At 37.8% G+C, this 27,199-nt stretch overlaps 1 long non-coding RNA gene across 4 annotated transcripts in view; it reads left to right on the top strand.

The window, feature by feature from the left end:
- LOC137313898 (uncharacterized) overlaps positions 1-27,199 on the top strand; it is a 105,818-nt gene that overhangs the window by 74,895 nt on the left and 3,724 nt on the right. The gene's annotated exons all lie outside the window — the stretch shown is intronic.

Below are 27,199 nucleotides of genomic sequence, written 5' to 3'. Positions count from 1 at the left end.
AAGGTTGGGTGGACTCAATACATATCTTATCTTGCATTCTGTACATTACAAGGTGGGGTGGACTCAATCCATATCTTATATTACATTCTGTGCAATACAAGGTGAGGTGGACTCAGTGCATATCTTTCATTACATTCAGTATCAGACAAGGTCAGATAGACTCAGTCCATATCTTATATTACATTCTTTAAAGTACAAGGTGAGGTGGACACGGTACATATCTCATATTACATTTTGTACAATAGAAGGTGGAGTGGACTCAGTACATATCTTTTATTTCATTCTGTACAATACAAGGTGAGGTGGACTCAGTACATAGCTTATATTACATTCTGTATAATATTTGGAGGGATGAACTCAATACATATCTTGTATTACATTCTGTATATTACATGGAGGGTTGGACTCAGTACATATCTTATGTTACATTCTGTACATTACAAGGTGGGGTGGACTCAGTCCATATCTTACATTACATTCTGTACATTACAAGGTGGGGTGGACTCAGTGTATATCTTATGTTGCATTCTGTACATTGCAAGTTGGGGTGGACTCAGTCCATATCTTACATTACATTCTGTACAAAACAAGGTGGGGTGGACTCAGTACATATGTAAAATTTCATTCTGTACAATACAAGCTGGGTGGACGGCTTACATATCTCATATTACATTCTGTACAATAAAGTTGGGGTGGACTCAGTACATATCATATATTACATTCTGTACAAGACAAGGTGGGGTGGACTAAGTCCAAATGTTAAATTTCATTCTGTATAGTACAAGGTGAGGTGGGCACTGTACATATCTAACATTACATTCTGTACATTACAAGGAGGGGTGGACTCAGTACACATCTTAGATTATATACTGTACAATACGAGGTGGGGTGGACTCATTGCATATCTTTTATTGCATTCTGCATAATACAAGGTGGGGTGGATTCAGTACATATCTTATATTGCATTCTGTACAATGCAAGGTGGGTTGTACTCATTGCATATATTTTATTACATTCTGTACAATACAAGCTGGGGTGGACTGCTTACATATCTCATCTTACATTCTGTACAATACAATTTGGGGTGGACTCAGTTCATACCTGATATTATATTGTGCACAATACAAGGTGGGTTGGACTACGTACTTATCTTATATTACTTTCTACGTACTTATCTTATGTTACATTCTTTATAAAACAAGGTGAGCTGGACTCAGTCCATATCTTATATTACTTTCTGTACATTACAAGGAGGGTTGGACTCAGCACATATCTTATATTACATTCTGTACAATACAAGTTGGGGTGGACTCAGTTCATACCTGATATTACATTGTGCACAATACAAGGTGGGTTGGACTACGTACTTATCTTATGTTACATTCTTTATAAAACAAGGTGAGCTGGACTCAGTCCATATCTTATATTATATTCTGTACATTACAAGGAGGGGTGGACTCAGCACATATCTTATATTTCATTCTGTACATTACAAGGTGGGGTGGACTCAGTACATATCTTATATTACATTCTGTGGAATACAAGGTGGGGTGGACTCAGTGCATATCTTAGATTAAATTCTGTACATTACAAGGTGAGGTGGACTCAGTACATATCTTGTATTACAATGTGTGCATTACAAGGTGGGTTGGACTCAGTACATATCTTACATTGCATTCTGCGCAATATAAGGTGAGATGGACACAGTCCATATCTGAAATTACTTTCTGTACATTACAAGGTGGGGTGAACTCAGAACATATCTTATATTACATTCTGTATAATGTAAGGTGGGTGGACTCAGTACATATCTTATATCACATTCTGTACAATACAAGGTGTGATGCACTCAGTATAATCTAAAATTACATTCTGTACAATCCAAGGTGGTGTGAACTCAGTACATATCTCATGTTAAATTGTGCACAATACAAGGTGGGGTGTACTCATTGCATATCTTATATTACATTCTGTATAATACAAGCTGGGGTGGACTGCTTACAGATCTCATTTACATTCTGTACAATACAAGTTGGGGTGGACTCAGAACATTTCTTATATTACATTGTGCACAATACAAGGTGGGATGGACTCAGTACTTATCTTATATTACATTCTGTACAAAACAAGGTGAGGTGGACTCAGTCCATATCTTATATTACATTCTGTACAGTACAAGCTGAGGTGGGCACTGTACATATCTTATATTACATTCTGTACATTACAAGGTGGGGTGGACTCAGTACATTTCTTATATTACAGTCTGTATAATACAAGGTGGGGTGGACTCAGCACATATCTCATTTTATATTCTGTGCGATACAAGTTGGGCTGGACTCAGTTCATAACTTATATTACATTGTGCACAATGCAAGGTGGGTTGGTCTCCCTACATATCTTATCTTACATTCTGTACAATTCAAGGTGGTGTGTACTCAGTACATATCTTATAGTACATTCTGTATAGTACAAGTTGAGGTGGAGACCGGACATAACTTATCTTTCATTCTGTACAATAAAAGGTGGGGTGGACTCAGTGCATATATTATATTACATTTTGTACAATACAAGGTGGGGTGTAATCAGTACATATCTAATATTACATTCTGTATATTACAAGGTGGGGTGAATTCAGTACATATCTTATATTACATTCTGTACTTTACAAGGTGGGGTGAACTCAGTACATATCTTACATTACATTCTGTATAATGCAAGGTGGGGTGGACTCAGTACATATCTTATTTCACATTCTGTACAATACAAGGTGTGGTGCACTCAGTACATATCTTATATTACATTCTGTACAATAGAAAATGGGGTGGATTCGAAACATATCTTATAATACAATCTGTATAATACAAGCTGGGGTGGACTCAGAATATATGTAAAATTGCATTCTGTACATTACAAGGTGGTGTGTACTCATTGCATATCTTATATTAAATTCTGTACAATACAAGCTGGGGTGGACTGCTTACATATCTCATATAACATTCTGTACAATGAAAGGTGGGTTGGACTCCGTACATATCTTATATTAAATTATGTACATTGCAAGGAGGTGTGTTCTCAGCACATATCTTATATTACATTCTGTACAGAATAAGGTGGGGTGGACACAGTATATATCTTATTTCACATTTTGTACAATACAAGGTGGGGTGTACTCAGTACATATCTTACATTGCATTGTGCACAATACAAGGAGGGTTGGACCTCGTACATATCTTATATTACATTCTGTATAGTACAAGGTGAGCTGGACACTGTACATATCTTATATTACATTCTGTACATTACAAGGTGGGGTGGACCCAGTTCATATCTTATATTACATTCAGTACAATGCAAGGTGGGGCGGACTCAGTACACATATAATATACCATTCTGTAAAATACAAGGCCAGTTGGACTCAGTACATATTATATTATGCAATCTGTACATTACAAGTTATGGTGGACTCAGTACATATCTTATGTTGCATTCTGAAAAATATAAGGTCAGGTGGACTCAGCACATATCTTATATTACGTCCTGTACAATACAAAATACAAGTTGGTGTGGACTCAGCACATATTTTATGTTACGTTCTGTATAATACAAGGTTGGGTGGACTCAATACATATCTTATCTTGCATTCTGTACATTACAAGGTGGGGTGGACTCAATCCATATCTTATATTACATTCTGTGCAATACAAGGTGAGGTGGACTCAGTGCATATCTTTCATTACATTCAGTATCAGACAAGGTCAGATAGACTCAGTCCATATCTTATATTACATTCTGTAAAGTACAAGGTGAGGTGGACACGGTACATATCTCATATTACATTTTGTACAATAGAAGGTGGAGTGGACTCAGTACATATCTTTTATTTCATTCTGTACAATACAAGGTGAGGTGGACTCAGTACATAGCTTATATTACATTCTGTATAATATTTGGAGGGATGAACTCAATACATATCTTGTATTACATTCTGTATATTACATGGAGGGTTGGACTCAGTACATATCTTATGTTACATTCTGTACATTACAAGGTGGGGTGGACTCAGTCCATATCTTACATTACATTCTGTACATTACAAGGTGGGGTGGACTCAGTGTATATCTTATGTTGCATTCTGTACATTGCAAGTTGGGGTGGACTCAGTCCATATCTTACATTACATTCTGTACAAAACAAGGTGGGGTGGACTCAGTACATATGTAAAATTTCATTCTGTACAATACAAGCTGGGTGGACGGCTTACATATCTCATATTACATTCTGTACAATAAAGTTGGGGTGGACTCAGTACATATCATATATTACATTCTGTACAAGACAAGGTGGGGTGGACTCATTGCATATCTTTTATTGCATTCTGCATAATACAAGGTGGGGTGGATTCAGTACATATCTTATATTGCATTCTGTACAATACAAGGTGGGTTGTACTCATTGCATATATTTTATTACATTCTGTACAATACAAGCTGGGGTGGACTGCTTACATATCTCATCTTACATTCTGTACAATACAATTTGGGGTGGACTCAGTTCATACCTGATATTATATTGTGCACAATACAAGGTGGGTTGGACTACGTACTTATCTTATATTACTTTCTACGTACTTATCTTATGTTACATTCTTTATAAAACAAGGTGAGCTGGACTCAGTCCATATCTTATATTACTTTCTGTACATTACAAGGAGGGTTGGACTCAGCACATATCTTATATTACATTCTGTACAATACAAGTTGGGGTGGACTCAGTTCATACCTGATATTACATTGTGCACAATACAAGGTGGGTTGGACTACGTACTTATCTTATGTTACATTCTTTATAAAACAAGGTGAGCTGGACTCAGTCCATATCTTATGTTACTTTCTGTACATTACAAGGAGGGTTGGACTCAGCACATATCTTATATTACATTCTGTACATTACAAGTTGGGGTGGACTCAGTACATATCTAATATTACATTCTTTATAATACAAGGCCAGTTGGACTCAGTACATATCATATATTGCATTCTGTACATTACAAGTTATGGTGGACTCAGTGCATAACTTTTATTGCATTCTGTACAATACAAGGTGAGGTGGGCTCAGTACATATCTTATATTACATTCTGTATACTACAAGGAGGGTTGGAATCAGTGCACATCTTATTTTACATTCTGTACTTTACAAGGTGGGGTGGACTCAGTACATATCTTATATTACATTCTGTGGAATACAAGGTGGGGTGGACTCAGTCCATATCTTGTGTACCATTCTGTATAATACAAGACCAGTTGGACTCAGTACATATCATATATTGCATTCTGTACATTACAAGTTATGGTGGACTCAGTGCATAACTTTTATTTCATTCTGTACAATACAAGGTGATGTGGGCTCAGTACATATCTTATATTACATTCTGTATATTACAAGGAGGGTTGGAATCAGTACACATCTTATTTTACATTCTGTACATTACAAGATGGGGTGGACTCAGTACATATCTTATATTACGTTCTGTATAATACAAGGTGGGGTGGACTCATTGCATATCAAATATTACATTCTGTACAATACAAGCTGGGGTGGACTTCTTACATATCTCTTATTACATTCTGTACAATACAAGTTGGGCTGGACTCAGTGCATATCTTGTGTTACATTGTGCACAATGCAAGGTGGGTTGGTCTCCGTACATATCTTATGTTACATTTTGTACATTTCAATGTGGTGTGTACTTAGTACATTTCTTATATTACATTCTGTATGGTACAAGGTGAGGTGGACACCGTACATATCTTTTATTACATTCTGGTCAGTACAAGGTGGGGTGGACTCAGTACATATCTGATGTTACATTCTGCACATTACAAGGAGGGGTGGACTCAGTACATATCTTATATTACATTCTGTATAATATAAGGTGAGGTGGACTCAGTCCATCTCTTGTATTACATTCTATATATTACATGGTGAGGTGGACACTGTACATATCTTATATTACATTCTGTAAATTACAAGGAGGGGTGGACTCAGTACATATCTTATGTTACATTCTGTGCATTACTAGGAGGGTTGGACTCACGACATATCTTATATTTCATTCTGCACAATACAAGGTGGGGTGGAATCAGTACACATCTTATATTACATAATGTACAATACAAGCTGGGGTGGACTCCTGACATTTCCTATTTTACATTCTGTACAATACAAGGTGAGGTGGACTCAGTACATATCTTATATTACATTCTGTATCTTATAAGGTGATGTTGAATCAGTACATATCTTACATTACATTCTGTACAATACAAGGTGAGGTGGACATGGTGCATATCTGCTGTTACGTTCGAAGCATTACAAGACGTGGTGGACTCAGTCCATATCTTATATTACATTCTGTACAATACAAGGTGAGGTGGACTCCGTTCATACCTTATGTTACGTTCTGTAAATTATAAGGTGGGGTGGACTCTGTACAAATCATATATTACTTTCTGTACATTGCAAGGTGGTGTGTTCTCAGTCCATATCTTATATTACATTCTGCACATTACAAGGTGGGCTGGACTCAGTGCATATCTTAGATTAAATTCTGTACATTACAAGGTGAGGTGGACTCAGTACATATCTTGTATTACAATGTGTGCATTACAAGGTGGGTTGGACTCAGTACATATCTTACATTGCATTCTGCGCAATATAAGGTGAGATGGACACAGTCCATATCTGAAATTACTTTCTGTACATTACAAGGTGGGGTGAACTCAGAACATATCTTACATTACATTCTGTATAATGCAAGGTGGGTGGCATTATACAGAATGTAATATAAGATATGTATATTTTATATACATATCTTACATCACATTCTGTACAATACAAGGTGTGATGCACTCAGTATAATCTAAAATTACATTCTGTACAATCCAAGGTGGTGTGAACTCAGTACATATCTCATGTTAAATTCTGCACAATACAAGGTGGGGTGTACTCATTGCATATCTTATATTACATTCTGTACAATACAAGCTGGGGTGGACTGCTTACATATCTCATCTTACATTCTGTACAATACAAGTTGGGGTGGACTCAGAACATTTCTTATATTACATTGTGCACAATACAAGGTGGGATGGACTCAGTACATATCTTATATTACATTCTGTACAAAACAAGGTGAGGTGGACTCAGTCCGTATCTTATATTACATTCTGTACAGTACAAGCTGAGGTGGGCACTGTACATATCTTATATTACATTCTGTACATTACAAGGAGGAGTGGACTCAGTACACATCTTATCTTACATTCTGTACATTACAAGGTGGGGTGGACTCAGTACATTTCTTACATTACAGTCTGTATTATACAAGGTGGGGTGGACTCAGCACATATCTCATTTTATATTCTGTGCGATACAAGTTGGGCTGGACTCAGTTCATAACTTATATTGCATTATGCACAATGCAAGGTAGGTTGGTCTCCGTACATATCTTATCTTACATTCTGTACAATTCAAGGTGGTGTGTACTCAGCACATATCTTATAGTACATTCTGTATAGTACAAGGTGAGGTGGACACCAGACATAACTTATCTTTCATTCTGTACAATAAAAGGTGGGGTGGACTCAGTGCATATATTATATTACATTTTGTACAATACAAGGTGGGGCGTAATCAGTACATATCTAATATTACATTCTGTATATTACACAGAGGGTTCGATTCAGTACATATGTTATAATACATTCTGTACAATACAAGGAGGGGTGTACTCAGTACACATCTAGATTATATTCTGTACAATACAAGCTGGGGTGGACTCCTGACATATATTATATTACATTCTGTAGAATACAAGTTGGGGTGTACTCATTACATATCTTATTTGACATTCCGTACAATACAAGGTGGGGTGGACTCAGTACATATCTTATATTACATTCTGTACTTTACAAGGTGTGGTGAACTCATTACATATCTTACATTACATTCTGTATAATGCAAGGTGGGGTGGACTCAGTACATATCTTATTTCACATTCTGTACAATACAAGGTGTGGTGCACTCAGTACATATCTTATATTACATTCTGTACAATAGAAAATGGGGTGGATTCGAAACATATCTTATATTACATTCTGTATAATACAAGCTGGGGTGGACTCAGAATATATGTAAAATTGCATTCTGTACATTACAAGGTGGTGTGTACTCATTGCATATCTTATATTAAATTCTGTACAATAGAAGCTGGGGTGTACTGATTACATATCTCATATAACATTCTGTACAATGCAAGGTGGGTTGGACTCCGTACATATCTTATATTAAATTATGTACATTGCAAGGAGCTGTGTTCTCAGCACATATCTTATATTACATTCTGCACAGAATAAGGTGGGGTGGACTCTATATATCTCATTTCACATTTTGTACAATACAAGGTGGGGTGTACTCAGTACATATCTTACATTACATTGTGCACAATACAAGGAGGGTTGGACCTCGTACATATCTTTATTACATTCTGTATAGTACAAGGTGAGCTGGACACTGTACATATCTTATATTACATTCTGTACATTACAAGGTGGGGTGGACCCAGTTCATATCTTATATTACATTCTGTATAATGCAAGGTGGGGCGGACTCAGTACACATATAATATACCATTCTGTAAAATACAAGGCCAGTTGGACTCAGTACATATTATATTATGCAATCTGTACATTACAAGTTATGGTGGACTCAGTACATATCTTATGTTGCATTCTGATAAATATAAGGTCAGGTGGACTCAGCACATATCTTATATTACGTCCTGTACAATACAAAATACAAGTTGGTGTGGACTCAGCACATATCTTATGTTACGTTCTGTATAATACAAGGTTGGGTGGACTCATTACATATCTTATCTTGCATTCTGTACATTACAAGGTGGGGTGGACTCAATCCATATCTTATATTACATTCTGTGCAATACAAGGTGAGGTGGACTCAGTGCATATCTTACATTACATTCAGTATCAGACCAGGTGAGATAGACTCAGTCCATATCTTATATTACATTCTGTAAAGTACAAGGTGAGGTGGACACGGTACATATCTCATATTACATTTTGTACAATAGAAGGTGGAGTGGGCTCAGTACATATCTTATATTACATTCTGTATATTACAAGGAGGGTTGGAATCAGTACACATCTTATTTTACATTCTGTACATTACAAGGTGGGGTGGACTCAGTACATATCTTATATTACGTTCTGTATAATACAATGTGGGGTGGACTCAGAACATATCTTTTATTACATTCGGTACAATACAAGGTGGGGTGGACTCAGCACATATCTTATATTACATTCTGCACAGAATAAGGTGGGGTGGACTCTATATATCTTATTTCACATTTTGTACAATACAAGGTGGGGTGTACTCAGTACATATCTTACATTACATTGTGCACAATACAAGGAGGGTTGGACCTCGTACATATCTTTATTACATTCTGTATAGTACAAGGTGAGCTGGACACTGTACATATCTTATATTACATTCTGTACATTACAAGGTGGGGTGGACCCAGTTCATATCTTATATTACATTCAGTATAATGCAAGGTGGGGCGGACTCAGTACACATATAATATACCATTCTGTAAAATACAAGGCCAGTTGGACTCAGTACATATTATATTATGCAATCTGTACATTACAAGTTATGGTGGACTCAGTACATATCTTATGTTGCATTCTGATAAATATAAGGTCAGGTGGACTCAGCACATATCTTATATTACGTCCTGTACAATACAAAATACAAGTTGGTGTGGACTCAGCACATATCTTATGTTACGTTCTGTATAATACAAGGTTGGGTGGACTCATTACATATCTTATCTTGCATTCTGTACATTACAAGGTGGGGTGGACTCAATCCATATCTTATATAACATTCTGTGCAATACAAGGTGAGGTGGACTCAGTGCATATCTTACATTACATTCAGTATCAGACAAGGTGGGATAGACTCAGTCCATATCTTATATTACATTCTGTAAAGTACAAGGTGAGGTGGACACGGTACATATCTCATATTACATTTTGTACAATAGAAGGTGGAGTGGGCTCAGTACATATCTTATATTACTTTCTGTATATTACAAGGAGGGTTGGAATCAGTGCACATCTTATTTTACATTCTGTACATTACAAGGTGGGGTGGACTCAGTACATATCTTATATTACGTTCTGTATAATACAATGTGGGGTGGACTCAGAACATATCTTTTATTACATTCGGTACAATACAAGGTGGGGTGGACTCAGTACATATCTTATATTGCATTCTGTATAATACAAGGTGGGGTGGACTCAGTACATATCTAAAATTACATTCTGTACAATACAAGGTGGGGTGGACTCAGTGTACACCTCATGTTACATTTTGTACAATACAAGGCAGGGTGTACTCATTGCATGTCATGTATTACATTCTGTACAATACAAGCTGGGGTGGACTGCTTGCATATCTCATATTACATTCTGTACAATACAAGTTGGGCTGGACTCAGTGCATATATTGTATTACATTGTGCACAATGCAAGGTGGGTTGGTCTCCGTACATATCTTATGTTACATTCTGGACATTTCAATTTGATGTGTACTTAGTACATATCTTATATTACATTCTGTATAGTACAAGGTGAGGTGGACACCGTACAGATCTTTTCTTACATTCTGGTCAGTACAAGGTGAAGTGGACCCAGTACATATCTGATGTTACATTCTGCACATTACAAGGTGGGGTGGACTCAGTACATATCTTATATTACATTCTGTATAATATAAGGTGAGGTGGACTCAGTCCATCTCTTGTATTACATTCTATATATTTCAAGGTGAGGTGGACATGGTGCATATCTGCTGTTACGTTAGAAACATTACAAGACGTGGTGGACTCAGTCCATATCTTAAATTACATTCTGTACAATACAAGGTGAGGTGGACTCCGGACTTATCTTATGTTACATTCTGTACATTGCAAGGTGGTGTGTTCTCAGTCCATATCTTATATTACATTCTGCACATTACAAGGTGGGCTGGACTCAGTGCATATCTTAGATTAAATTCTGTACATTACAAGGTGAGGTGGACTCAGTACATATCTTATATTACAATGTGTGCATTCCAAGGTGGGTTGGACTCTGCACATATCTTACATTGCATTCTGCGCAATATAAGGTGAGATGGGCACAGTCCATATCTGAAATCACTTTCTGTACATTACAAGGTGGGGTGAACTCAGAACATATCTTATATCACATTCTGTACAATACAAGGTGTGATGCACTCATGTTTAATCTAAAATTACATTCTGTACAATCCAAGGTGGTGTGAACTCAGTACATATCTCATGTTAAATTATGCACAATACACGGTGGGGTGTACTCATTGCATATCTTACATTACATTCTGTACAATACAAGCTGGGGTGGACTGCTCACATATCTGATCTTATATTCTGTACAATACAAGTTGGGGTGGACTCAGAACTTTTCTTATATTACATTGTGCACAATACAAGGTGGGATGGCCTCAGTACATATCTTATATTGCATTCTGTACAAAACAAGGTGAGGTGGACTCAGTCCATATCTTATATTACATTCTGTATAGTACAAGCTGAGGTGGGCACTGTACATATCTTATATTACATTCTGTACATTACAAGGAGGAGTGGACTCAGTACACATCTTATCTTACATTATGTACATTACAAGGTGGGGTGGACTCAGCACATATCTTACATTACAGTCTGTATAATACAAGGTGGGGTGGACTCAGCACATATCTCATTTTATATTCTGTGCAATACAAGTTTGGCTGGACTCAGTTCATAACTTATATTACATTGTGCACATGCAAGGTGGGTTGGTCTCCGTGCATATCTTATCCTACATTCTGTACAATTCAAGGTGGTGTGTACTCAGTACATATCTTATATTACATTCTGTATAGTACAAGGTGAGGTGGAAACCGGATATAACTTATCTTTCATTCTGTACAGTAAAAGGTGGGGTGGACTCAGTGCACACCATTATGTGCAATGCAAGCTGGGGTGGACTCCTGACAGATCCTATTTTACCTTTTGTATTAGTCCAGGCGAGTTGGAATCAGTACATACCTTCGATTACATCCTGTACAATACAACTTTGGGTGGACTCAGTACATGTCTAATGTTACGTTCTGCATAACACAAGTTGAGTGGACTCTGCACAAATCGTATATTACATTCTGTACATTACAAGGTGGGGTGGACTCAGTACATATATTATTTTACATTCTCAACAATACAAGGTGAGGTGTACTCATTACATATCATATATTACATTCTGTACAATACAAACTGGGTTGGACTGCTTACGTATCATATATTACATTCTGTACAATACAAACTGGGGTGGACTGCTTACATGTCTCATATTACATTGTGCGCAATACAAGGTGGGTTGGATTCCGTACATATCTTATATTACATTCTGTACATTTCAAGGTAGTTTGTACCCAGTACAAATCTTATTTTACATTCTGTACAGTACAAGGTGAGGTAGACTCAGTAAATATCTTATATTACATTCTGTAAAGTACCAGGTGAGGTGGAATCAGTACATATCTTATCTTACATTCTGTAACATACAAGGTGAAGTGAACACAGTCCATCTCTTACATTACATTCTGCATAGTACAAGGTGAGGTGGACATGTACATATCTTATGTTACATTCTGTACATTACAAGGAGGAGTGGACTCAGTACACATCTTATCTTACATTCTGTACATTACAAGGTGGGGTGGACTCAGTACATATCTTACATTACAGTCTGTATAATACAAGGTGGGGTGGACTCAGCACATATCTCATTTTATATTCTGTGCAATACAAGTTGGGCTGGACTCAGTTCATAACTTATATTATATTGTGCACAATGCAAGGTTGGGTTGGTCTCCGTTCATATCTTATCTTACATTCTGTACAATTCAAGGTGGTGTGTACTCAGTACATGTCTTATATTACATTCTGTTTAGGACAAGGTGAGTTGGACACCGGATATAACTTATCTTTCATTCTGTACAGTAGAAGGTGGGGTGGACTCAGTGCACAACATTATGTCAATGCAAGCTGGGGTGGACTCCTGACAGATCCTATTTTACATTCTGTATTATTCAAGGCGAGTTGGAATCAGTACATACCTTCGATTACATTCTGTACATTACAAGGTGGGGTGGAGTCAGTACATATCATATGTTACATTCTGTACATTTCAAGGTGGTTTGTACCCAGTACAAATCTTATTTTACATTCTGAACAGTACAAGGTGAGGGAGACTCAGTAAATATCTTATATTACATTCTGTAAAGTACTAGGTGAGGTGGAATCAGTACATTACTTATCTTACATTCTGTAACATACAAGGTGAAGTGAACACAGTCCATCTCTTATATTACATTCTGCATAGTACAAGGTGAGGTGGACATGTACATATCTTATGTTACATTTTGTACATTACAAGAAGTGGTGGACTCAGCACGTATCTTCTATTTCGTTCTTTACAAAAAAAGGTGGGGTGGACTCAGTGCACATCTCATATTACATTCTGTACATTACAAGGTGGGTTGGACTCAGTAGATATCTTACATTACATTCTGCACAATACAAGGTTGGGTGGACTCAGTACATATCTTATGTTACGTTCTGTATAACACAAGGTGAGTGGACTCTGCACAAATCTTATATTACATTCTGTGCATTGCAAGGTGGGGTGGACTCAATACATATATTATTTTACATTCTGAACAATACAAGGTGAGGTGTACTCATTGCAGATCATATATTACATTCTGTAGAATAAAACTGGGGTGGACTGCGTACATATCATATATTACATTCTGTACAATACAAACTGGGGTGGACTGCTTACATATCTCATATTACATTGTGCTCAATACAAGGTGGGTTGGATTCCGTACATATCTTATATTACATTCTGTACATTTCAAGGTGGTTTGTACCCAGTACAAATCTTATGTTACATTCTGTACATTGCAAGGTGGTGTGTTCTCAGTCCATATCTTATATTACATTCTGCACATTACAAGGTGTGCTGGACTCAGTGCATATCTTATATTACAATGTGTGCATTACAAGGTGGGTTGGACTCAGTACATATCTTATATTACAATGTGTGCATTACAAAGTGGGTTGGACTCAGTACATATCTTACAATGCATTCTGCGCAATATAAGGTGAGATGGACACAGTCCATATCTGAAATTACTTTCTGTTCATTTCAAGGTGGGGTGAACTCAGAACATATCTTATATTACATTCTGTATAATGCAATGGTGGTTGGACGCAGTACATATCTTATTTCACATTCTGTACAATACAAGGTGTGGTGCACTCAGTATAATCTAAAATTACATTCTGTCCAATCCAAGGTGATTTGAACTCAGTACATACCTCATGTTAAATTCTGCACAACACAAGGTATTGTGTACTCATTGCATATCTTATATTACATTCTGTACGATACAAGCTGGGGTGGACTGCTTACATATCTCATATTACATTCTGTACAATACAAGTTGGGGTGGACTCAGTACATATCTGATATTACATTGTGCACAATACAATGTGGGATGGACTCCGTACATATTTTATATTAGATTCTGCATAAAACATGGTGAGGTGGACTGCTTACATATCTCATATTACATTCTGTACATTACAAGGTGGGGTGGACTCAGTACATATCTTACATTACATTCTGTTTAATACAAGGTGGGTTGGACTCAGCACATATCTCATTTTATATTCTGTACAATACAATTTTGGCTGGACTCAGTTCATAACTTATATTATATTGTGCACAATGCAAGGTGGGTTGGTCTCCGTACATATCTTATGTTACATTCTGTACATTTCAATGTTTTGTGTACTCAGTACATATCTTATGTTACGTTCTGTATAACACAAGGTGAGTGGACTCTGCACACATCTTATATTACATTCTGTACATTACAAGGTGGGGTGGACTCGGTACATATATTATTTTACATTCTGAACAATACAAGGTGAGGTGTACTCATTACATATCATATATTACATTCTGTACAATACAAACTGGGGTGGACTGCTTACATATCATATATTACATTCTGTACAATACAAACTGGGGTGGACTGCTTACATATCTCATATTACATTGTGCGCAATACAAGGTGGGTTGGATTCCGTACATAACTTACATTACATTCTGTACATTTCAAGGTGGTTTGTACCCAGTACAAATCTTATTTTACATTCTGTACAGTACAAGGTGAGGTGGACTCAGTACATATCTTATATTATATTCTGTAAAGTAAAAGGTGAGGTGGAATCAGTACATATCTTATCTTACATTCTGTAACATACAAGGTGAAGTGAACACAATCCATCTCTTACATTACATTCTGCATAGTACATGGTGAGGTGGACATGTACATATCTTATGTTACATTCTGTACATTACAAGAAGTGGTGGACTCAGCACCTATCTTCTATTTCGTTCTGTACAAAAAAGGTGGGGTGCACTCAGTATATATCTTATATTACATTCTGTACATTAGAAGGTGGGGTGGACTCAGTGCATATCATATATTACATTCTGTATAATACAAGGTGAAGTGGATTCAGCACATATCTTATCTTATATTCTGTCCAATACAAGGTGGGGTGCACTCAGTACATATCTTATATTACATTCTGTGTCATAGAAGATGAGGTGGACTCAGTCCGTATCATAAATTACATTCTGTACGATACGAGGTGGGCTGCACTCAGTACATATCTTATGTTACGTTCTGTATAATACAAGGTGGGGTGGACTCATTACATACGTTATATTGCATTTTGTACATTACAAGGTGGGGTGGACTCAGTAGATATATTATATGACATTCTGTACAATACAATTGTAAACAATTTTACAACACCAAGTTATAGTCCAGCAATTTTATTTTAAATTCACAAGCTTTCGGAGATTTTCTCCTTCCTCAGGCAAATGTTTCAAGATCTCCTTGAAGCCTACGCATTTATACATATTGAACAATACATGGTGTTTACAGACTGCCCCTGCAACTGCCCGTTGCCAAGGCAATCACCGTGTTCAGACAGAGAGGTGTTACCTGCAGAACCTCCGAATACACATTCAACAAAAAAACAAACAGGGAAAAAAAACAGAGAAAAAAAAACACAGAGAGAGGCAGAAACATCCGGAAGGCAGAGAGAGCCAGCAAATGACCCATTATATTAAAAACAGATAACATTTGTTCGCTGGTGGGGTAACGTGTAGCGTGACATGAACCCAAGATCCCGGTTGAGGCCGTCCTCATGGGTGCGGAACTTGGCTATCAATTTCTGCTCGACGATTTTGCGTTGTCGTGTGTCTCGAAGGCCGCCTTGGAGTACGCTTACCCGAAGGTCGGTGGATGAATGTCCATGACTGCTGAAGTGTTCCCCGACTGGGAGGGAACCCTCCTGTTTGGCGATTGTTGCGCGGTGTCCGTTCATCCGTTGTCGCAGCGTCTGCATGGTCTCGCCAATGTACCATGCTCTGGGGCATCCTTTCCTGCAACGTATGAGGTAGACAACGTTGGCTGAGTCACAGGAGTATGAACCATGCACCTGGTGGGTGGTGTCATCTCGTGTGATGGTGGTATCTGTGTCGATGATCTGGCATGTCTTGCAGAGGTTACCGTGGCAGGGTTGTGTGGCGTCGTGGACGCTGTTCTCTTGAAAGCTAGGTAGTTTGCTGCGAACGATGGTCTGTTTGAGGTTGGGTGGCTGTTTAAAGGCGAGTAGTGGAGGTGTGGGGATGGCCATAGCGAGGTGTTTGTCCTCATTGATGACATGTTGAAGGCTGCGGAGAACATGGCGTAGTTTCTCCGCTCCGGGGAAGTACTGGACGACAAAGGGTACTCTGTTGGTTGCTTCCCGTGTTAGTCTCCTGAGGAGGTCTATGCGATTTTTTGCTGTGGCCCGTCGGAACTGTCGATCGATGAGTCGAGCGTCATATCCCGTTCTTACTCGGGCGTCTTTCAGCGTCTGTCGGTGTCCATCGCGTTCCTCCTCGTCTGAGCAGACCCTGTGTATTCGCAGGGCCTGTCCATAGGGGATGGCCTCTTTGACGTGGTTAGGGTGGAAGCTGGAAAAGTGGAGCATCGTGAGGTTGTCCGTGGGCTTGCGGTAGAGTGAGGTGCTGAGGTGCCCGTCTTTGATGGAGATTCGTGTGTCCAAGAAAGAAACTGATTCTGAGGAGTAGTCCATGGTGAGCTTGATGGTGGGATGGAACTTGTTGATGTTATCGTGTAGTCTCTTTAGTGATTCCTTGCCGTGGGTCCATAGAAAGAAAATGTCGTCGATGTATCTGGTGTATAGTGTTGGTTGGAGGTCTTGTGCAGTGAAGAAGTCCTGCTCGAACTTGTGCATGAAAATGTTGGCGTATTGGGGTGCGAATTTGGTCCCCATGGCTGTTCCGAGTGTTTGGGTAAAGAACTGGTTATCGAAGGTGAAGACATTGTGATCCAGGATGAAGCGGATGAGTTGTAGGATGGCTTCCGGAGATTGGCTGTTGTTGGTGTTGAGTATTGATGCTGTCGCAGCGATGCCGTCATCGTGGGGGATACTGGTGTATAGTGCCGAGACGTCCATCGTGGTGAGAAGTGTTCCTGGTTCAACTGGTCCGTGGGTACTGAGTTTTTGTAGGAAGTCTGTAGTGTCACCTTGTACAATACAAGGTGGTTTGGACTCAGTAAATATCTAAAATTACTTTCCATACAATACAATGTGGGGTGGACTCTGTACCTATCTCATATTACATCCTGTACAATTCAACGAGGGGTGTACTCATTACATATCTTATAGTACATTCTGTACATTACAAGTTGGAGTGGGCTCAGTCCATATCTTATGTTACATTTTGCACAATACCAGGTGGGGTGGACTCAGTACATAACTTTTAATTACATTCTGTACAATACAAGGTGGGGTGGATTCAGTACATATCTTATATTACATTCTGTACATTACAAGGTGGGGTGGACTCAGTCATATCTTATATTACATTCTGTACGTTGCAAGGAGGGGTGGACTCAGTCAATATCTTGTATTATATTCTGTGCAATTCAAGGTAGGGTGCACTCAGCACATATCTGAAATTACATTCTGTACATTACAAGGTGGGTTGGACTCAGTACATATCTTTGATTACATTCTGTGCAATACTCGGTGGGTTGTGCTCAGTGCATATCTAAAATTACATTCTATGCAATACAAGGTGGGGTGGACTTACAACCTATCTCATATTACATCCTGTACAATAGAAGGAGGGGTGTACTCAGTTCATATCTTATATTATATTCTGTATAATACAAGTTCACGTGGACTCAGTCCATCTCTTATATTACATTCTGTATAGTCCAAGGTGGGGTGGACTCAGTACATGTGATATATTACATTCTGAGCATTACAAGGTGGGGTGGACTCAGTACATCTCTTATATTACATTCTGTACAATACAAACTGGGGTGGACTGCTTACATATCTCTTTTTACATTGTGCGCAATACAAGGTGGGTTGGATTCCGTACATATCTTATATTAAATTCTGTACATTTCAAGATGGTTTGTACCCAGTACAAATCTTTTTTTTACATTCTGTACAGTACAAGGTGAGGTGGACTCAGTACATATCTTATATTACATTCTGTACAGTACAAGGTGAGGTGGAATCAGTACATATCTTATCTTACATTCTGTAACATACAAGGTGAAGTGAACACAGTCCATCTCTTATATTACATTCTGCATAGTACAAGGTGAGGTGGACATGTACATATCTTATGTTACATTCTCTACATTGCAAGGAGCGGTGGATTCAGTACATATCTTACATTAAATTCTGTACATTACAAGAAGTGGTGGACTCAGCACATATCTTCTATTTCGTTCTGTACAAAAAAGGTGGGGTGGACTCAGTGCAAATCTTATATTACATTATGTACAATACAAGTTGGGGTGGACTCCTGACATATCTTATTTTACATTCTGTACAATACAAGGCAGGGTGCACTCAGTACATATCTTATATTACATTCGGTACATTACAAGGTGGGTTGGACTCAGTAGATATCTTACATTACATTCTGTACATTACCAGGTGGGGTGGACACAGTACATATCTTGGGTTAGATTCTGTACAATACAAGGTGGGGTGGACTCAGCACCTATCTTATATTACATTCTGTGCAATACAAGGTGGGGTGTACTCAGTATAAATCTAACATTACATCCTGTACAATACAAGGTGGGGTCGACTCAGTGCATATCTTATGTTGCATTCTGTACATTACATGGTGGGGTGGACTCAGTACATATCTTATATTACATTCTGTATAATACAAGATGAGGTGGACTCAGTCCGTATCTTAAATTACATTCTGTACAATACGAGGTGGGCTGTACTCAGTACATATCTTATGTTACATTCTGTATAATACAAGGTGGGGTGGACTCAGTACATACCTTATATTGCATTCTGTACATTACAAGGTGGGGTGGACTCAGTAGATATATTATATTACATGCTGTACAATACAACGTGAGGTGGATTCAGTACATAGCTTCTAATACATTCTGTATAATACAAGGTGGTTTGGACTCAGTACATATCAAAAATTACATTCTGTACAATACAATGTAGGGTGGAGTCGGTACCTATCTCATATTACATCCTGTACAATTCAAGGAGGTGTGTACTCATTACATATCTTATAGTACATTCTGTCCAATGCAAGGTGGCGTGGACTCAGTCCATATCTTATATTACGTTCTGTACATTACAAGTTGGAGTGGGCTCAGTCCATATCTTCTGTTACATTTTGCACAATACCAGGTGGGGTGGACTCAGTACATAACTTTTATTACATTCTGTACAATACAAGGTGGGGTGGATTCAGTACATATCTTACATTACATTCTGTACGTTACAAGGAGTGGTGGACTCAGTCCATATCTTTTATTAAATTCTGTGCATTACAAGGTGGGGTGCACTCAGCACATATCTTATATTACATTTTGTACATTACAAGGTGGGTTGGACTCAGTTAATATCTTTGATTACATTCCATAGAATACAAGGTGGGGTGGACTGAGAACCTATCACATATTACATCCTGTACACTAGAAGGAGGGGTGTACTCAGTTCATATCTTATATTAAATTCTGTATAATACAAGGTGACGTGGACTCAGTCCATCTCTTATATTACATTCTGTTTTGTACAAGGTGGGGTGGACTCAGTACATGTGACATATTACATTCTGAACATTACAAGGTGGGGTGGACTCAGTGCATCTCTTATATTATATTCTGTACAATACAAGGTGGTGTGGACTCAGTGCATATCTTATGTTGCATTCTATACATTACAAGTTGCGGTGGACTCAGTCCATATCTTATATTACATTATGTACAATACAAGGTGGGGTGGACTCATTACACATCTTATATTACATAATCTACATTAAAAGTTGGGGTGGACACAGTACGTATCATATGTTACGTTCCGTAAATTAGAAGGTGGGGTGGACTCAGTGCATATCTTATATTACATTCTGAACAATACAAGGTGAGGTTTACTCATTACATATCATATTTTACATTCTGTAAAATACAAGCTGGGCTGGACTGCTTACATATCTCATATTTCATTCTGTACAATACAAGGTGGGGTGGACTCAGTACATATCTATTATTACATTCTGTACAATACAAGGTGGGGTGGACTCAGTACACATCTTATATTACATTCTGTACAGTACAAGCTGGGGTCGACTGCTTACATATCTTATGTTACATTCTGTACAATACAAGTTGTGGTGGAGTCAGTACATATCTTATATTACATTATGTGCATTAAAAGGTGCTGTATGCTCAGTACATATCTTACATTACATTCTGCATAGTGCATGGTGAGGTGGACACTGTCCATATCTTATATTACATTCTGTACATTACAAGTTGGAGAGGACTGCTGACATATCTTATGTTACATTCTGTACTGTACAAGATGGGGTGGACTCAGTAAATGTCTTATATTACATTGTGCACAATACAAGGTGGGTTGGACTCCGTGCATATCTTATTTTACATTCTGTACAAAACAAGGTGAGGTGGACTCAGTCCATATCTTATATTACATTCTGTACAGTACAAGCTGAGGTGGGCACTGTACATATCTTATATTACATTCTGTACATTACAAGGAGGAGTGTTCTCAGCACATATCTTTTATGATATTCTGCACAATACAAGGTGGAATGGACTCAGGACATATCTTATATTACATTCTGTAGAATACAAGGTGGGGTGGACTCAGTACATATCTTATATTACATTGTGTATAATACAAGGGGGGTGGACTCAGTCCATATCTTACATTACATTCTGTACAATACAAGGTGGGGTGGACTCAGCACATATCTTCTATTACATTCGGTATAATACAACGTGGGGTGGACTCAGTACATATCTTATATTACATTCTGTGTAATACAAGGTTGGATGGACTGCTTAAATATCTTATATTACATTCTGTTCTATATAAGATGGGGTGGACTCGGTACATATCTTATGTTACATTCTGTACAATACAAGGTGGGATGGACTGCTTACATATCTTGTATTACATTCTGTACAATACAAGGTGGGGTGGACTCAGTACATATCTTAAATTACATTCTGCTCAATACAAGTTGGGTTGTACTCATTACATATCTGACATTATATTCTGTACAATACAAGCTGGGTTCGACTGCTTACATATCTCATATTTCATTCTGTACAATACAAGGTGGGGTGGACTCAGTACACATCTTATATTACATTCTGTACAGTACAAGATGGGGTTGACTGCTTACATATCTTATGTTACATTCTGTACAATACAAGTTGGGGTGGAGTCAGTACATATCTTATATTACATTCTGTGCATTACAAGGTGCTGTATGCTCAGAACATATCTTACATTACATTCTGCATAGTACATGGTGAGGTGGACACTGTCCATATCTTATATTACATTCTGTACATTACAAGGTGGGGAGGACTGCTTACATATCTTATGTTACATTCTGTACTGTACAAGATGGGGTGGACTCAGTAAATGTCTTATATTACATTGTGCACAATACAAGGTGGGTTGGACTCCGTGCATATCTTATTTTACATTCTGTACATTGCAAGGTGGTGTGTTCTCAGCACATATCTTTTATGATATTCTGCACAATACAAGGTGGGGAGGACTCAGTACATATCTCATATTACATTCTGTATAAAACAAGGTGGGGTGACTCATCACATATCTTACATTACATTCTACCAATACGAGGTGGGGTGGACTCAGTACATATCTTAGATTACATTCTCTCCAATACAAGGTGAGGTGGACTCAGTACATTTCGTATATTACATACTGTACAATACAAGGTGAGGTGGACTCAGTACATATCTCATATTGCATTCTGTACAATACAAGGTGGGGTGTACTCATTGCATAGCTAATGTTACATTCTGTACAATAAAAGGTGGGGTGTACTCAGTACATAACTAAAATTACATTCTGTACAATACAAGCTGGGGTGGACTCCTGACATATCTTATTTTACATTCTGTACAACACAAGGCGGGGTGTTTTCAGTACATATCTTAAATTACATTCTGCCAATACGAGGTGGGGTGGACTCAGAACATATCTTATGTTACATTCTGAACAATACAAGCTGGGGTGGACTCCTGACATATCTTATTTTACATTCTGTACAGTACAAGGCTGGGTGTTTTCAGTACATATCTTAAATTACATTCTGCCAATACGAGGTGGGGTGGACTCGGAACATATCTTATGTTACATTCTGTACATTACAAGATGGGGTGGACTCAGTACATGTCTTACATTACATTGTGCACAATGCAAGGTGGGTTGGACTCCGTGCATATCTTATATTACATTCTGTGCATTACAAGGTGGGGTGGACTCAGGACATATCTTACATTACATTCTGTACATTATAAGGTTGGGTGGACTGAGTACATATCTTACATTACATTCTGTACAATACAAGGTGGGGTGGACTCCTGACATATCTTATTTTACATTCTGTACAATACAAGGTGGGTGGACTCAGTCAATATCTTATGTTCCATTCTGTATAATACAAGGCGAGGTGGACTCAGTTCATATCTCATATTACATTCTGTACATTACAAGGTGGGGTGGACTCAGTACATATCTTAGATTACATTCTGTACATTATAATTTGGGGTGGACTCAGAACATATCTTATGTTACGTTCTGTTTCATACAAGGTGGGGTGGACTCAGTGCATATCTTATGTTATATTCTGCACATTATAAGGTGGGGTGGACTTAGTCCATATCTTATGTTACATTCGGTACTTACCAAGGTGGTATGTGCTCAGTACTTATCTTACATTACATTCTGCATAGTACAAGGTGAGGTGGACACTGTAGATATCTTATATTACATTCTGTACATTACAAGGAGGGGTGGACTCAGTAAATATCATATATTACATTCTGTACATTACATACAGGTGTGGACTCAGCCCATATCTTATTTTACATTCTGTACAATACAACGTGGTGTGGAGTCAGTATACATCTGCTATTACATTCTGTCCAATGCAAGCTGGGGTGGACTCCTGACAGACCTCATTTTACATTCTGTACAATACAAGGCGAGGTGTTCTCAGTACTTATCTGATATTACATTCTGCCAATACTAGGTGGGGTGGTCTCACTAAATATCTTATGTTCCATTCTGTATAATACAAGTTCAGGTGAACTCAGTACACATCTTATATTACATTCTGTACATTACAAGGTCGGGTGGACTCAGTACATACCTTGGATTACATTCTGTACAATAAAAGGTGGGGTTGGCTCAGTAAATATCTTATATTACATCCTGTACAATACAAGGTGGGGTGGACTCAGTACATATCTTATGTTACGTTCTTTATATTATAAGGTGGGTTGGACTGCTTGCATATCTTATTTTACATTCTGTACAATACAAGATGGGGTGGACTCAGAACATGTCTTATATTACATTGTGCACAATACAAGGTGAGTTGGACTCCGTGCATATCATCGATTACATGATGTGCATTACAAGGTGCGGTGGACTCAGGACATACCTTATATTACATTCTGTACATTAATAGGTTTAGTGGACTCAGAACATATCTTATATTACATTCTGTACAATACAAGTTGGGGTGGACTCAGTAAATATCTTATATTACATTCTGTTTGATACAAGGTGGCTTGGGCTCAGTACATATCTAAAATTACATTCTGTACAATACAAGGTGGGGTGAACTCAGTACATATCTCATATTACATTCTGTATTAAAAACGGTGGGGTGTACTCATCACATATCTTATATTACATTCAGTATCGTACAAGGTGAGGAGGACACTGTACATATCTTATATTACATTCTGTACATTACAAGGAGGAGTGGAATCAGTACATATCTTATGTTACATTCTGCACATTACAAGTTGGGGTGGACTCAGTACACATCTTATATTACATGCTGTACAGTACAAGCTGGGGTTGACTGCTTACATATCTTATATTTCATTCTGTACAATACAAGTTGGGATGGACTCAGTACATATCTTATATTACATTCTGTACATTACAAGATGGGGTGGACTCAGTACATGTCTTACATTACATTGTGCACAATGCAAGGTGGGTTGGACTCCGTGCATATCTTATATTACATTCTGTGCATTACAATGTGGGGTGGACTCAGGACATATCTTACATTACATTCTGTACATTACAAGGTTGGGTGGACTGAGTACATATCTTACATTACATTCTGTACAACACAAGGTGGGGTGGACTCCTGACATATCTTATATTACATTCTGTACATTACAAGGTGGGGTGGACTCAGTACATATCTTACATTTTATTCTTTATAGTACAAGGTGGGGTGGACACTGTACATATCTTATATTACTTTCTGTACATTACATGGAGGGGTGGACTCAGTACATATCTTATATTACATTCTGTACATTACAAGGAGGTGTGGACACAGTACATATCTTTTATTACATTCTGCACAATACAAGGTGGGGTGGACTCAGTATACATCTGATATTACATTCTGTACAATAGAAGGTGGGGTGGACTCCGTACATATCTTACATTTCATTCTTTATAGTACAAGGTGGGGTGGACACTGTACATATCTTATATTACTTTCTGTACATTACATGGAGGGGTGGACTCAGTACATATCTTATATTACATTCTGTACATTACAAGGAGGTGTGGACTCAGTACATATCTTATATTACATTCTGCACAATACAAGGTGTGGTGGACTCAGTACTTGTCTTATATTACATTGTGCACAATACATGGTGGTTTGGACTCAGTACATATCTTCTATTACATTCTGTATAATAAAAGGTGGGGTGGACTCAGTACATATCTTATGTTACATTCTGTACATTACAAGTTGAGTTGGACTCAGTACACAACTTTTCTTACATTCTGTACAGTACAAGCTGGGGTTGACTGCTTACATATCTTATATTTCATTCTGTACAATACAAGTTGGGGTGGAATCAGGACATATCTTATATTACATTCTGTACATTACAAGGTAGTGTGTACTCAGTACATATCTTACATTTCATTCTTTATAGTACAAGGTGAGGTGGACACTGTACATATCTTATATTACATTCTGTACATAACATGGAGGGATGGACTCAGTACATTTCTTAAATTACATTCTGTACTTTACAAGGAGGTGTGGACTCAGTACATATCTTATATTACATTCTGTACAATACAAGGTGGGGTGGACTCAGTATACATCTGATATTACATTCTGTACAATACAAGGTGGCTTGGATTCAGTACTTGTCTTGTATTACATTGTGCACAATACAAGGTGGGTTGGACTCAGTACATATCTAAAATTACATTCTGTGCAATACAAGGTTGGATGGACTGCTTACATATCTTATATTACATTCTGTTCTGTATAAGATGGGGTGGACTCGGTACATATCTTAAGTTACATTCTGTACAATACAAGGTGGGATGGACTCAGTACCTATCTAAAATTACATTCTTACAATAGAAGGTGGGATGTACTCATTACATATCTTATATTACATTCTGTAAAATACAAGCTGGGTTGGACTGCTTAAATATCTCATATTTCATTCTGTACAATACAAGGTGGGGTGGACTCAGTACATATATTTTATTACGTTCTGTACAATACAAGGTGGGGTGGACTCAGTATAAATCTGACATTACATTCTGTACAATACAAGGTGGGTGGACTCAGTGCATGTCTTGTATTATATTGTGCACAATACAAGGTGGGTTGGACTCCGTTGATATCTTATATTACATTCTGTACATTGCAAGGTGATTTGTTCTCAGTACATATCTTATATCATATTCTGTACGATACAAGGTGGAATGGACTCAGTACATATGTTATATTACATTCCTTGCATTACAAGGTGTGGTTGTCTCAGGACATATCTTATATTACATTCTGTACATTACAAGGTTGAGTGGACTCAGTACATATCTTATATTACATTCTGTACAATACAAGGTGGGGTGGACTCAGTACTTATCTAAAATTACTTTCTGGACAATACAAGGTGGGATAGACTCAGTGCATATCTCATATTACATTCTGTATAAAACATGGTGGGGTGTCCTCATCAAATATCTTATATTACGTTCTGTACAATACAAGCTGGGTTGGACTGCTTACATTTCTCATTTTACATTCTGTACAATACAAGGTGGGGTGGACACATTGCACATCTTATATTACATTCTGTACAATACAAGCTGTGGTGGACTCAGTACATATCTTATATTACATTGTGAACATTACAAGGTGGGTTGGACTCCGTACATATCTTATATTACATTCTTTACATTACAAGGTGGTGTGTACTCAGTACATATCTTATATTGCATTCTGT

This window comes from Heptranchias perlo, unplaced genomic scaffold (genome assembly GCF_035084215.1).
Source record: "Heptranchias perlo isolate sHepPer1 unplaced genomic scaffold, sHepPer1.hap1 HAP1_SCAFFOLD_49, whole genome shotgun sequence".
Classification (NCBI taxonomy): Eukaryota; Metazoa; Chordata; class Chondrichthyes; order Hexanchiformes; family Hexanchidae; genus Heptranchias; species Heptranchias perlo.
Note: the sequence above shows the minus strand (reverse complement) of the source record. Positions and strands in the feature narration are given on the sequence as shown.